We start from the raw sequence: 14,818 nt of genomic DNA, 5'->3' as shown, positions 1-14,818 counted from the left end.
GGCAAATAAGAAATTACTATCGAGGGAGAAACCCGAAGCCGAAGGCTGAGGGCTTTAATACCTCGAATTTGTATTTTTTTATCGTCCGTGATACATAAAATGTTTTTCATCACGTTTGCGAGGAAATAAATACAACGTTTATTTCTTGTATGAATGAATATGGTTCACAACATATAACAACTACGGATTTTTGAAACGGCGCGTTTTTTTTTAATTCTTCGATAGATAATACAACTCGAACTAAAATGTTGTAAAAAGCAAAAACGCATACAAGCATGTAGGTTGCTAAAAAAATCAACTAAACAGAGTTTTTAATAATAAGTATTTAAGTAGTATGAGTCTGAATTGCAATTAAATTTCTGTTTAGAAAACATTTTAAGCGAATGTTTTACTTTTGAACTTAGGTAACCTCTTTGAACTTGAACCTGACCTATGTAAGTAGTAAGTCGTGCTACAAATAAAACAAAAATCCTTGTCGACCATGACTGTGATGGGAAGAAAAAAGGCCCGAGTGATGAAAATGTCAATCAAGTGACGGGAGGAACAAGTCGCGCGCCTGCTGATAAGCGACACGCCTATCTATAACAGTTGTAGTGTCACTTTAAATCGCAAAGATCTTAGAAACATTGCCACTGCGCTCGTCACCCTGAGACATAACTTGGCAAGTCCCATCTGCCTGTAATATTCACCAGCATCCTTATACCCTTCCTTCCTTCCTTTACTGCTTGGCGGCAGAAATAGGTAAGGTGGCAGTACTTTCTCGGATGAACTGTTTCGCTCTATTGCTATTAAAACTTATTTCGATTCTTAAGAGCTCTTATGCCAAAAAAGTTTTGACGTTGGCTCCGCCCAAATTTGTGAAACAAATATATGCCTGAAGTTCGCGTGACATGCGACAGGAGATGTAGAATTTTGCGCATGAAAAGTACCAAATTCGTTTTAGCGGAATAACTCTAAAACTAAAGGGATTAAAAAAAATCCGTAGTGACAGTTGTCGATCATGCATAAATATAATTAATTATCTAATTTTTGTCCTAATAACCTGTAGCATTCCAGGGATGAATCGAAAAAATGTGAAAATTACAGGTCATTTCGTGATTTTTATCTATCGAGGAAACTTTATTGTTTTATGTTTCTGATTAATGTCTATGCTTGAATATATCGTGTAGTTACTCATACAATATTTTATTTTTAACTTTAAAGTGGATATACCCCTCTAAAATCAAATCGAAGATTAGGAATTTTTCCTCTGCTCCCTCTTAACGTTGTTCGGTAGATGGTGCCCAGTACACCCGCGCTGCGAATGTAATTAATAAATAAATAAATAACGCACACACTCAACATAGCCCCGCACTAGGGAAACCCTGTGTCGCGGGTGCCATGGACACACACATAGACAACCACAAATTACGCCCAAACTCACGAGAGAAATAAATGTAGGCCATACAAACATTTCTCCCGGCCCGGGATCGAACCTGGGACCTCTACGTGGCAGTCCGGCATGGTAACCGTTCGGCCACGGAGGCAGTTAAAATATAATATAGTATTTGAAAATGCCAATAGATAGCAGCTATTATATTTTTGTCAAAGATAGTATTTTTGTTTTGGCGTTGTTTATAATATGTATATTATAGCGCGCCTTCTTGACCATAGACTGACGTCTGTCAGATGGATATGAGGTTGGTTGTCTGTTGTTACTTTTCGGTATCCACGTGTGCAATTTTCATATGATTCTCGATCAAGTGTCCCAGAATCCACAAATCAAGGAGACTCTCGTACTTATTCAATAACATGTAGTAAAATAGCAACGAAACTGAGGTTGTACTTTTAATATTTAAATCAAAAGTTAGTTTTAAAAATGACTTACTTTCGAGAATAAATTCAAAGAACCCTGCCGAACATTTTTTGAGATATCATAAAAATCCATAACTCAGTCTTAGAATATTGTTTAATGATATTTCAGCTATTCATCGTTAGGGTACGTTCAGATAAGTCGAACACATTAACTAATTTTAACCGTCTTTAAAAGAGAATTTTGCGCTCTATCTTTTGCTGTTTAAAATGGATATTTGACCATTTGTCACTTGGCCACGTGTTAGTTATTGCAAACTAATAAATAAAAAAGTATACCATCGAGAAACCTTTGATTTATTAAGATTTCAACGAGGTACCGTTTTCATTAATTATCATTATGTAATTGGACATTAATTTTAATAGGACATTTCTGTAATCTCAGTACAGAGTACTAAAAAAACTGACCTCAAAAGTACGTGGAATTATATACATCTATTTGCCAAGTTTTATTGAAATATGGGGATGTTTAGTTCGCCACTACACAGGACTTGACACAGGAGCTAATAAAAATCGGTTGTCACTACTCAAAGTAAATCGAGAGAAAAACGCCTTGAATTGGAGAAGTAGCAAAATCAACCATTCAAATAATTGCTCCCAAATTAAAGTTAGACGCTATGTATAAAAATGAATCTTCATGCGTGAACAGCCACCCTTAGAGGTGGATGATTTTCTTCAAAATGAAATGGGACTACTATAGAAGTACCCCCTTTCCAACGAAAAAGAATCATGAAAATCGGTTCACAAATACCAGAGTTATCGCCTAACATACATACTGAAATTTTTTTGACTAAAGTAAAGACGCTAACATCCTTAAGTTGCTTAGCAAAGAACGACTTTATTGTACCGTTTCAATTTACGAATACGGCGTGACACCCTCATTAATAGGTTTCTTCTATCCTAAGATTGCTTGGAAGTTACCACTTTAATTTTATGAGAATAAAGAATATTTTATTCACTCATTACTTCCTTCGTTAGTATTAAATGAATATCATTAACCAATTTATACGTCCCACTGCCGGAAACGGGTCTCCTCTCAGGCGAAGATTTAGGACGCTTTTGGGTTAGTCCATCGCGCTTTCCGAATGCGGGTTGGGGACTTCAGGGGACTGGCAGGTTTCCTCACAATGTTTTCCTTCATCGAAAAGCTCATGGTAAATTTCAAATTAATCGCGCATACATATATTCCGAAACGCAGTGGTGCAAGCCAGTATTCGAACTCAAGACCCTCTGTTCGAGGGCGGTAGGTAAACGCATTAAGTGTACCACGGCTTCTATCCTGAAATTGCTTGAAATAAATTAAGGCGAAGAGAAAGCAAGTTTTTTGCGTTTAAGTCCTACCGGGTCCTGGAAATCCTGCAGCAGCGAAAGAAAATGTTATCAGGAAGCGTTTTGCGATTTCTTTGAAAGGCAATCCACCATGAAATTAGTAAAATTGTTCCAATCAAACTTTGTAACAACTTTTAACTCGTTTCTTTAATTTATATCCGTGGTCAGTGGAATGTGTATCTACAGGGTATTTTTGGAACATGCAATATAAACTTTAAGTTCTATAAGATGTTGATCTCGAATATGGGGAGGTTCTCGCACGCGGAAGAAAAAAAAGATAATGGAAGTGCTTTATGGCTTGATTACTATCAGAACCGCTGTCGCCAAAACACCACTATCATAATGTTAAACCCTATGTAATCTTGATACTTATTGGTCATAGTTTCTAGTTTAAAAAGTAACAAAGTCTGGATTGTTAACATAATTTAAACTTTACTCAGTTGGCATATCGTTGAATGTTCAACACCTTCGCGTTTGTTTGGATTTTATATATTTATAATTGAAATGTCAATCAATATGCTGCCATCTAGCGGTGAATGTCTGAACGACAATGAATTCGAGGCCGATTTAACAAATTAAGCAAATAAAAGCGAAAAAAAAAGAAAAGTGGACGCGAAGCAAATAACTAGGTACGTAACACAAATAATTAAGAAGTATAACATAACATATCGACTGTGAACTGGCAACTGGTACTAACTCAATTTTGATAATTTTACAGGATGAAGAAAATAATTGTTTGCATCATTTATATAGCATCTGGTTAGAAGTTAGTACAAGTTGAATGAAGGCGATTCTGGCGCCAAAATTAAATGTATCTGTGATGGAATTTCTTGCAACGTTGCGGAGTATGAAATAGTATAAAATGGTATAAAAACAACAAAATCTTTAGAAAATTGAGATACTACCGGTTGCCAGTTCACAGTCCGTAACTTGTCTAAGGCGTTTACAAGTTCACTCTGTTCTTCGACTTCATAGATTTTGGGTTTTTGGGTGCGTTAATTGGTGCGCAAATTTTGCTCCAGGAACGTTTTGCAAGCATTAACATGTGCTCTTTGGGTTTGCTTTTTAAAATATCAACGGATTAAAATATATCCAAGTAATATTCCGTTATCGTTATTTATAATTGCGTTACAAAATTCACTGCCATGCGGTCAATGTAAATTGAGCCTTACGCTGAACATTTGACAACTCAATAATCAAAAATAACCCTAATTTTTATAATAAAGTAGGTGACGCCCCCGTCATCACATTCCGCGAAATAAAAATAACTTAATACAAGCGATGACTAAATTGAAAATACATAGTTCCGGACCTCATCCTATGTCAATAAAAATCTATAATAAACTCCCAGAATGTTTAAAATCAGAAACAAACGTAAACAAATTCACAAATGTATTGAAAAAACTATTAATTTCTAAAAGTTATTACGATGTGGACGAGTATTTCCGAGATAAATCATAATTAATGTCTGCCGCTTGCGATGTCAAGGCGCATGTGTTTGTTAGTTCACAAGTATATTTTTGTAGACAACACATGTAAAGCACTTATAAATAATTAAATATTATGGATTTTCAATCTTAACAACTGAGTATATACGTATGTTCCGAAATCTTATTGAAAATATAGTTACATCGAAAAACAATTACACTTTTCGTTCTTTAAGATTGTCATATTTACCGCGTGCAAATAGACCTGCGGACAATTCACGTACTGTACATAGCCTTTATGATACAAGAAAGCCTCCTACTAAATGTTGTTGAGCGCTTTGACAGCCCTTGTATCACGGTTTCATCTTATGTCCCGTCTTCGCTATCATATTATGCATTTAAAGTTTTTAACCGACTTCAAAAAAGGAGGAGGTTCTCAATTCGACTGTATGTTCTTTTTTTTTTGTATGTGTGTTACGCAATAACTCCGGTATTTGTGAGCCGATTTTCATGATTCTTTTTTTGTTGGAAAGGGGGTACCTCCATAGTGGTCCCATTTCATTTTGAAGAAAAGCATCCACCTCGAAGGGTGCCTGTTCACGCATGAAGGTTCATTTTTATAAATAGCGCCTAACTTTAATTTAGGAGCAATTATTTGTATGGTTGATTTTGCTATTTCTCCAATTCAAGGCGTTTTTCTCTCAATATACTTTGAGTAGCGTCGTAGTGAGAACCGATTTTTATTATCTCCAGTGTCAAGTCCTGTATAGTGGCGAACTAGGGGATATTTCAATAAAACTTAGCAAATAGACGTAATTTCACGTACTTTTGAGGTCGGTTTTTTTTAGTACTCTGTACTGAGATTATTTAATAGCAGTGAAAGTTTTCGTATAGGGAAGTACTACCACCGTACGTATATTTCTGGTACCAAGCGGTAATGTGAGCGTTGTTGTAAACGACAGAACAATTAATACAGTAGAAGTGGCTAGTTCGCGTACGTGGGAAACAAATGTCTGGCTATGCCACCTCCGCCGGGCTCCGGTAGAAGGGGCAGACCCAAGAAGTGCTGGCTTGACGTCGCCAATGGTCTCACCACTAAGGATGCCGAAGACCGCGCAAAGTGGAGGAGAAAAAGCAGGAAAGCGGATCCCGGGCTCCGTAGCAACACTGCTGAGGACGCAACCGGGACAACGCGCAGATGAGAGAGAGAGAGAGAGAGAGAGAAGTGGCTAGTTCGCTTAGCACGCGTGCCAACTGTAAGCGTAATTCCTTCTATTTGAGCTCAGTCTGCCATTTCGCTTTGTACGTTATGTTTGTGGAAAATTCTCTAAAATCTTTTTGTAAACATTATGTCAGTGCAATATGGTCGAGTTATATCTTTTGGATAACTAAGTAAACATCTCAATTTTTTCACACTAGTAGCGAAAGCGAAAAAGGCTTAGCGAAATAATGCTCCATGGGTGTTTTGTTGATTTCAAACTTAATTGATCAAAATAAAGTTTGTTATGCATCGTGTGCATTAAAGAAGACATCTGTAGACGGTTTCCGCAGTAATATCCTCTATCGGCACTGCTTCCGACCAACGAGTAAATCGATCTACAGCCGTGAGACTGTACCGACAACCGACAACCCGACAAGGGACAAGTTAGAGAAGATCTTTAGGTACGAATCTGCTAAAAACTGTAAGTGCGGTAAATTGTATTATGTATTATATAGTAGTAGAGCTCCTGAGTTCGTACAGAGAAGTGCGCTACCACGTTAAAAACCTGAAACACACCACGTAACGTACAAACACACACATACATGCATTGTATACTTACTCTGAAAATCATTAAATCAAATGCTGAGTATGGTGACCATTTTGGATCTCTATGTTTAATATTAAGATTTACTTTGTATTAATAGTAGAAATATTATTTTCTTTCTTCTTTCTTTATTTTCTTTCTAAATATTTTACATATTATTACCTTTCCACTGTAATAATACATTATGTAAAGGGCGGTAAATAAGGAATTACAAACGAGAAGTCTGTTCGTATTAGAAGACTGTTGAAGTCGAAGACTGAAGACTTTCGGAGTCGAGGTTCGTAATCCCCGTACAATGTTTCTCATCACACTATCACGTAGCTAAATAGTATTATTGCATACACCTTAACTTGACTATAGATTTGCTTTGATAGTGTGCTGTGGATTAACACGATGAAAATTAAATACACTGCCATAAAAATTAACATTATTGTTTAGCAGATCAATAGCAACCCTGTAATTTCAATAGCACCGTTACCGTTCAAAACCGGAACGCAGTAACGCTAAGAATGGCACAGAAATAAGTAAGGCGGCAATACTTTTCTGAACGAACTCTTTGACAAGCTCTACTGTTATTTTTAATATTTCTACATATAAATGTGATACTAAATTGAATTTTAATATATAATAATGAATTATAATGTAAAATAAATAATATAAAAATGACTGTTTATCAGAAAAAAATTACAATAGATGTTAAGTCATACAATATTTTGTTATAATTATTAATACAAAGATCGAACACTCAGAAAAAACGAACCGACGTATGCAAGAAGACGTCGGTTCGAATCCGACTGGTAGGACTGGTAGCTGTAAAGGTACTAACTGGGTGATAAATCTGTCATAGATTTCTCATAGATGGCGCTACGACTAAAAAATCGTTGAAAGACCAAGTACAAAGACACGACGCAAGCACATACAAAAATTCGTGAGGTCCGTTGGTTCGTTCCGTGGCTTAGTTGGTATAGCGTCTGGCACGGTATGCAAGAAGACGTCGGTTCGAATCCGACCGGATCGAAGGAATTTTTTCTGAGTGTTTTTTCTGAGTATTCGATCTTTGTATTAATAATTATAACAAACTAGTGGAGTAATTTCACAAAAAAAAAAAATGAATATCAATTCAATAAAAATTTAATTCATCCAATATTTTTGCTAACTCTATCAAAAGATTTTTGACGCAACACTTGCGATTAAAAATATGCAACAAGATGCAACATGTTTAATTCCTTTTTGTTCATAGTAAACGACGAAATAGCTTACGTTATGATTTTTTAATATTGATTCTGTTTGGGTTATACAAAAATATAAAAAACATTTGAGCTTATCTTTAGATAAACTTAACGTGTACTATAATTTCTATTTGATGTAAATTGAATGGGAAATGTCGACGCGTCCTTGTCCGTTATAGCTTAAAATAACATGCAATACATTGACTTACAATTAAATGGACGTCGGGTCCGCGCTAAAAAGTGTCCGAACTTATAGGGCTTTAAAATCGTATACAGAGCGTCATTCACGCTTTAGTCTTCGTTTGTTCGACTGACAGCGAAGCAAGCAAAATTAGACAGTACTGCGGTGCGGTTTTAGCTCTTTCATATTCCTTGAAATGTCACTACGTTTAAATAGGTTGACTTGGGACATTTTTTTCGTGGTTTTTGTATTAGTCCCGTCGTCCATTTATTTGTAAGTCAACGATGCAATATAAGTCGGCGGTCATGGTTCAATTTTATCCCTTGGGTTACGTGAACGCCCAGTGTATATTATAATGAAAACACTGCCATTCAAATTCCGCGCAAATAAATTTACATTTGAAAACGTCACTTTTAAGCCACTGCTCGTTCACTACGCTGACTACCCTTTGACGAGCAAAAACCTTTATGGATTGCTCTTTTTAAATAAACTTAAATGCTATGGAATACACTTTGAATCAAATTTGTGTGGAATCTAGAGCCATGTCGACACATACAACTTTATACAACACGCAGTCTTACATTTTGTAATATGACTTCTCAATTAAAATATTTTTAATGCAGGTTTAAACTTAGTATACGCTCCGGACTTAATCTTGGTATATGCTCCGGAATCTTATTATAAAAACGTTTACAGTTAACGTATAAAAAAGTCGTTTGTGACGTTATTACACGAAATCGAGTGTGGACTTATCTCTAAGGTTAATATTATGGATTCTTCATTCTCAATGAAATTATGTATATTTTTATTTCAGTTTGTATGTCTGCCGCTTTACCCCACATGAAAATCCAGGAGGACATTATACTATGGATGTAACTAAAGTAAACTAGTCTAGCAGTACTAACATCGGTAAGCTCACGTATTCTGCAGACTACGTATGCAGCGGAGCTCAATCTGCAGGCTAGAGAAGATATATGTGGAAACTCTTGAAGGTCACTCCGAAGAAGACTGCTTTATTAACAAGGTATGACTTTTCTCCGTTTATTTCTTTGCTTGAACTAGTCGATTTTCCGAATCAGAATTTTTCAAAATACCGTTTAATACAAAACTGACCATATTTCGTCTTGTATTATATTTTGTACATTTTAACACGTTCATAGCCGTGTTCCGACAAAATGCCATGATAAATCAGCGTTAGGTAACTTAGTAGATACTTTTAATGTAATAATAATGAAAAAAATACTATAAATTGTATGACAATTAGAATAAGGTTATTGTCTGTATGTTCTCTAGGACAGAAGTCCTAAGATTAAATAAAGATTTTAAAGAAGCTTTCTGATGCTCCTTCACTTCCCGCCCAAGTGGCAAACGCTGCGTAAGTATTTAGTCATATAGCATGACCGACGCGACCTTAACGAACTTCTTTCTGTTGCTACTTGGCATTTATATTTTTTACGGCATACAAAAATCCAAGATGAATGTAAAAGTTACGAAGTAAGAAAATAATGATTAATATAAAATGTCAATCTAAAATCAAAGACGTATGTCAGTTTTAGGTAAACATTGATCGAACATTGCGTGTACGCACTCTACCCGGCATTGTGACCGGCGCGGCCTAAACGTTACTATAATTCCGTTTAGGCCTCGTCGGATTGAAATGCCCGGCACTAAAAAAAATACCAAAATAGAGCAATATGGTGAACATACACTCAGTACTAAAAAACCGACCTCAAAAATTCGTGGAATTACATCTATTTGCCAAGTTTTATTGAAATCGGGTGCCGGAAAGTGCGCGAAACCGGATTCAGCCCCTAATTTGTCACCCTTAGAGGTGAAATATTTTATTCAAAATTAAATGCCACCAATAATGAGGTAACCTCTTTCCAACATAAAAAGAATCATCAAAATCGGACAGCAAATTTTTAGTTAGTGTTAGCATCGAGTATATACCTGAAATAGAGACGAAATAAGGGCTACACATCCCTGGCAACTCATCATGCAAATGGGCATTATATCACTTTTAAATGTCAACTCTCTTTTGCTTTGAAATCACAAATTAGAAAGCTGAAATAAAAAAAAGCCAACAACTGACCTGTGTGTACGTCTCTGTATATTCCAAAAATATTCTGTATTTATTGTAATAAAGACAATATCTCTAACTATGTGGGGCTAACTATGTTCCATTCAGTGGTGTGGGAAAAACAGCAAAACATCTAATTACAAAACAAACGAAATCCATTCGTCAACAAGTCCATTATATCAAAGCTAAAGTTAAACTGGTCAATTTGAAGTGAAACAATGACGACAACCGTCAATTGTTTCGAATACGGGCTGGCCAACCAGAGCGCACTTGTCACCGTAATAATTTGGCAGGATAGTTTTCAAACAAATTAAAAGACATTTCGTCTCTATTTCTGGTTATATACTTGATGTAAGCCAATGTAATTTCTTTAACAATTTTGGAATTTCTAGCTGGCGACGAACGTGTTAATGTAGTATACATTATACGTAGAGCTTTTTCTATTGTAGTTTGATGGGCCAAACAAAGGTTTCAAACTCATTAACTCCCCTTTTAAAAATGTAAATTGTACTTTTTGTTTCGATGACAATATTGTTGCTATCAAATATTAACAATCTACGTTACATATGAAATTAAATTAAGCTCTAAATCGATTGTGCGCCCACTAGGGTCAAATCGCTCTCTTAAATATTTTATTGAATATTTTGTCTTCAAAACGAAAAGTTGGAGTTCAATTTCCCTTCGACTTAAGTTTTTTCTCGTACAAAGCTTAGAATGGTATTATTTTTGTAAATTATAATGGTTATTTATTTATGGCATTATTTTTTTCTATTGTAATAGTTTTCATTAAGTATAAAGAATAAGACATTGAGTATTTTTTTGGAATTAAATTTACATTTTTAACCGACGTAAAGAAAGGAGGAGATTCTGAATTCGGCTATATTTTTTTCGACATTTGAAGAGACCAGGAAATGAATAATCGAAGACACGTTTTATGTTAGCACCGAAATCCAGTTCGGTAAATGCTGACCAATTAGCAAAATGCAATTTGCCTAAATAAAAAAAGGCTAATAAGATTCAATGTCCTGAAAAATTAGCTTTTACTTATAGTCATAAAAATGCTTACGACTAATTGGTAGAAAAGTTAAAAAAGATTTATAAATATTTTTAGTTAAAATGGATTACATTTCATAGCATAGAATGCTGATATAAATGTGTGTAACATACATACATATGTTACACACATTTATGTCAGCATTGACTATATTTCAATATTTGTGCGTGTCTTTTTCGCCAATATTTAAAAGTTTTCAAATTAAAAAACATTTTTTCCTAAAATTCTCCTCATTCCTATCCTGGACTCTTCATGATTTCGATGACTCGTTTTTTGCTGAAAAGCGGGTACTTCTATAGTGGTCCTTTTCAATTTCGGTCAAAATATTCCACCTCTAAGGGTATGTTTTTTCAAAAGTTATAATTATTAATATATTGACTGCAATGATTTCAACTATAAGAAAAACGATATAGTCAAAGTCAAAGAATCTTTATTCCATAGATGTTAGTCCAGGGAAGTACTGCCACGTTACCTATTTCTGCCGGCAAGCATTAAGGTGCTCCAGTTTTAAAGCGTACGTGTACTGGTGAAATCACAGGTACATGGGACTTGTCAACTTATGTCTCAGTATGACAAGCGCAGTGGCAGTGCCCCTCAGATATTTGCGATTTAAAGCTCTGAGTGGCACTGCAACTATTATGGACAATCGCTAGATATTACAAAAAAAACATTTAAGCTACTGCTCGTTCACTGCGCTGACCTATCTGAGAAGGACGAGCAGGAAACTCTAGGGATTGCTCTTTTCAAATAAACTTAAATGCTATGGAATACACTTTGAATGAAATTTGTGTGGAATCTAGAGCCACAAAGAAAAGGAAATGAGAGAACGATTACAATTTATAAAAATATGTAGAAAAGGAAGGTTAGTAATAATAATAGAGCCAGATAACCGCACCGATGGCTCTTTCTTAAACTAGGTAAGTCCCTGTACTAGAATTACTAGAGTAAAATTATTTTAGGGCTATATCCGGAACATCTAGACCAGAACCAATCGATTGGCAAATTGGTTTTGGCAGTAATAGAACTCAGGGCCTCCTAGTTTCTTTTATTATATTCATAACATTCGTTACAAGTATCAAGTTTGTTAGTTGAATCATAATTATTTTTTTATTTAATTTTAAATGTGGTTGCGCATATTAAAATTTTATCGCTTGCAGAGAGGGGGGAATTATTGGACTTAATATTTCTTTATGAGGTTTTGCGTTCGTACATAGACTGTCCAGGACTGTAAGCTAAATTAATTTCAAAATTCCCTCAAGATACCTTAGGTTTGCTACTTAAGACCGTTCTGGGCTATGATTCCTGTATCCCAAGGCTCTGTAGACTATATAATAAGCACAGTCACGTTTGCGATATATTTATTATAGAAATTTCATATTAGTATTATGTTAAACCTTAATTAATTATTTTTGCCCCATCTAGTTTGATGCTATCCGAGACCCTTGTTCACTTGTATTTATTGGTTTTGTTTGTATTACTTTTTCTTTTTTTTAATTTTAAGTTCCTGTTTTTAAATTCTATATAATTTACGTTTTACGTTGTTTTTGCAAGCTGTGTTCACTCATAAGTAGTTGTGCAATTTAGATAAGAACTTCACCAAACTGAATTTATAGTATGTTACATTGTATTTTATATATTAACTGTAAGTGAACCAATAAACTATAAAAAAAATGTATTAAATTCACATATTTAATTTTTTGTACTTTGAACTAGCTTTCTTAACTACATTTGTTTGGTTTGTATGTTAAATGCAAATTAAATAGTTAATTGTAAACCATTTTTGAATGACTTCAAAATAAGGAAGAGGTTGTCAATTCGACTGTATTTTTTTTTCGGGTGCTCTGGCATTTGTGAATCGTTATTTTGATGATTCTTTTTTGTTGGAAAGAGGGTTCTGAGAATTGGTCCCATTTAAATTTCAAGAAAATGTTCCTGGCAAACCAGGAGATGAGTCCGATTTCACGCACTTTCCTGTAACCGATTACAATAAAACCTGGCAAATAGATGTAATTCCACGACCTTTTGAGGTCGGTTTTTTTAGTACTCTTTACTGAGATAATCCATAAAAACTTCATGTACAGATTTTAAGGCTTTCATGGTTATTAACTATATAATTATTACTAATTACAGGTTTCGTACCATGATATAGGTATTATTTGTTTTTATTTCGCTCCATGGTCACAAATAACGTGGTAATTAGAAAACTTAAAGTGTAAATTCGCTATTTTAATCGAAAACGAATTAAAATAATATTTGTTTATTTCTCCCACAATAAATGTTTTAAAGTTAGGGAACAGAGCATACATATAAAGCATTGTGAGAGAGGGCCTCAACTAGGAAAGTCCTGTGTGTAGGACGCCTGGTCTCCACCTCATGGTTGAACAAATGTTGTACCTAAGGTTATGTTATTCACAAATATAGCAAGGGATAATCGAGTTTAGGTTTTCGCGATTGTTACACATAGGAAAAGAAACTGTTTTTCCGGATTTAATGAGAGGTGTTACAGACAAGATCGGAATAGTCCTTAGGCGTGCGTCTATCAAGACCTATTTCAAGCCCTGAGGAATATTTCTCTGTTCCTGAGACCCGTGAAAAGTAACATCCTCTTACCGGACGCCGGAATTTACAAGCTTTCACAGTCAAATGCGGTTCAGTATATTGGATAAACGAAGCGAAGTATTTGTACCCGCATCAAAGAACATATAGCTGATGTCAGACACCGTCGCGTAAACAAGTATGCATTCTGCGAGCATGTCATGGATAAACCTACACATACGAAGTCTGACAAACCCCAGGTCCTTGCAAAAGAAGTCCGTTATCTACCCAGGATGCTGCAAGAGGCCATTGAAATTAAAAAACATCCTAATTTTAACAGGGATGGTTTCTACGTACCTCCAGTTTGGGATCCAGTATTTCCTCTGATGAAAAATCCCAAACAGACATGAGCCCGCAGTACTAACTAATATGTTTTCATTTATTCGAATTTTCATTATTAATTAATAATTTAACTTAATAAAAAATCATTGTTGAAGTAAAATAATTTGTAAAACATTACGTAGCGTAAATCTCAATGTTTCTTTTTAAAATTAAAAATAAGGCAGATATTTAAATAATAACCTTTTGCAGCTATAATAAAAAAATAAGGTGGTTTGCATCAATATTACACATAACTGGTTGATGATTGTACCACCTCAGTCAACCGTGAAACGTTGGTTTGTTTGAAAAAACAAATATACGCGATTTAAATCCAGAAAAATAGTTTTATTTCCTTTTTTTTTTTCAATAAATAGCGCACTTACCTTATGTTAATGTTTTTGGCGTCAGTATGGTCTGTGTCAGCGTCAATGCCAGTTGCTGATGGCAGCGTGAGCGGGTCTTGAGTGAACGCAGCACTATGCTGCGGAGGCTTATATCTCCCGGCGCGCTACAGGTGGGTGGCGTTTATGAGGAACAAGGATGCATTGGAGTCGGTATTTAACTCGAAAGAACGTAATTCATACTTAAAATATTATTAACCCCCGACTATGGGAGTTGTAGTGAAGTCAAAGGCATAATAAAATAATCTTCATTTCATAGGTAAACAAATTACACTGATTAAACTCTACTGCTCATTCGTAGGGCAGATTCCGCTGAGAAGAATGAGCAAAAGAAGAAACTCTACGGCTCGCTCTTTGTAATATACACTTGAATACATTTACTATTACATTTACAGGTCCCATGGTCACGGAGTCAACCCTGTGACCTGTAAAGGGTCCGAAACTTTGGTTTGTTTGGAAAAACAAATATACGCGATTTTATTCCGGAATAATCTTAGTACAGAGTACTAAAAAACCGACCTCAAAAGTACGTGGAATTACGTCTA

General features: G+C 35.2%; 1 protein-coding gene across 1 annotated transcript in view; it reads right to left on the bottom strand.

Moving 5' to 3' along the window:
* LOC113232701 (pro-neuropeptide Y-like) overlaps positions 1-14,334 on the bottom strand; it is a 52,723-nt gene extending 38,389 nt beyond the window's left edge. The window contains exon 1 of the mRNA XM_026467480.1: positions 14,256-14,334. The gene's annotated coding sequence lies outside the window, so the exon portion shown is untranslated. The remainder of the gene's footprint in view (positions 1-14,255) is intronic.
* Between the last annotated feature and the right edge of the window lie 484 nt (positions 14,335-14,818).

This window comes from Hyposmocoma kahamanoa, unplaced genomic scaffold, assembly GCF_003589595.1.
Source record: "Hyposmocoma kahamanoa isolate Upper Pololo Valley unplaced genomic scaffold, ASM358959v1 77, whole genome shotgun sequence".
NCBI lineage: Eukaryota > Metazoa > Arthropoda > Insecta > Lepidoptera > Cosmopterigidae > Hyposmocoma > Hyposmocoma kahamanoa.
The sequence above is the reverse complement of the archived record's forward strand: the minus strand, read 5'-3'. Positions and strand labels throughout refer to the sequence as shown.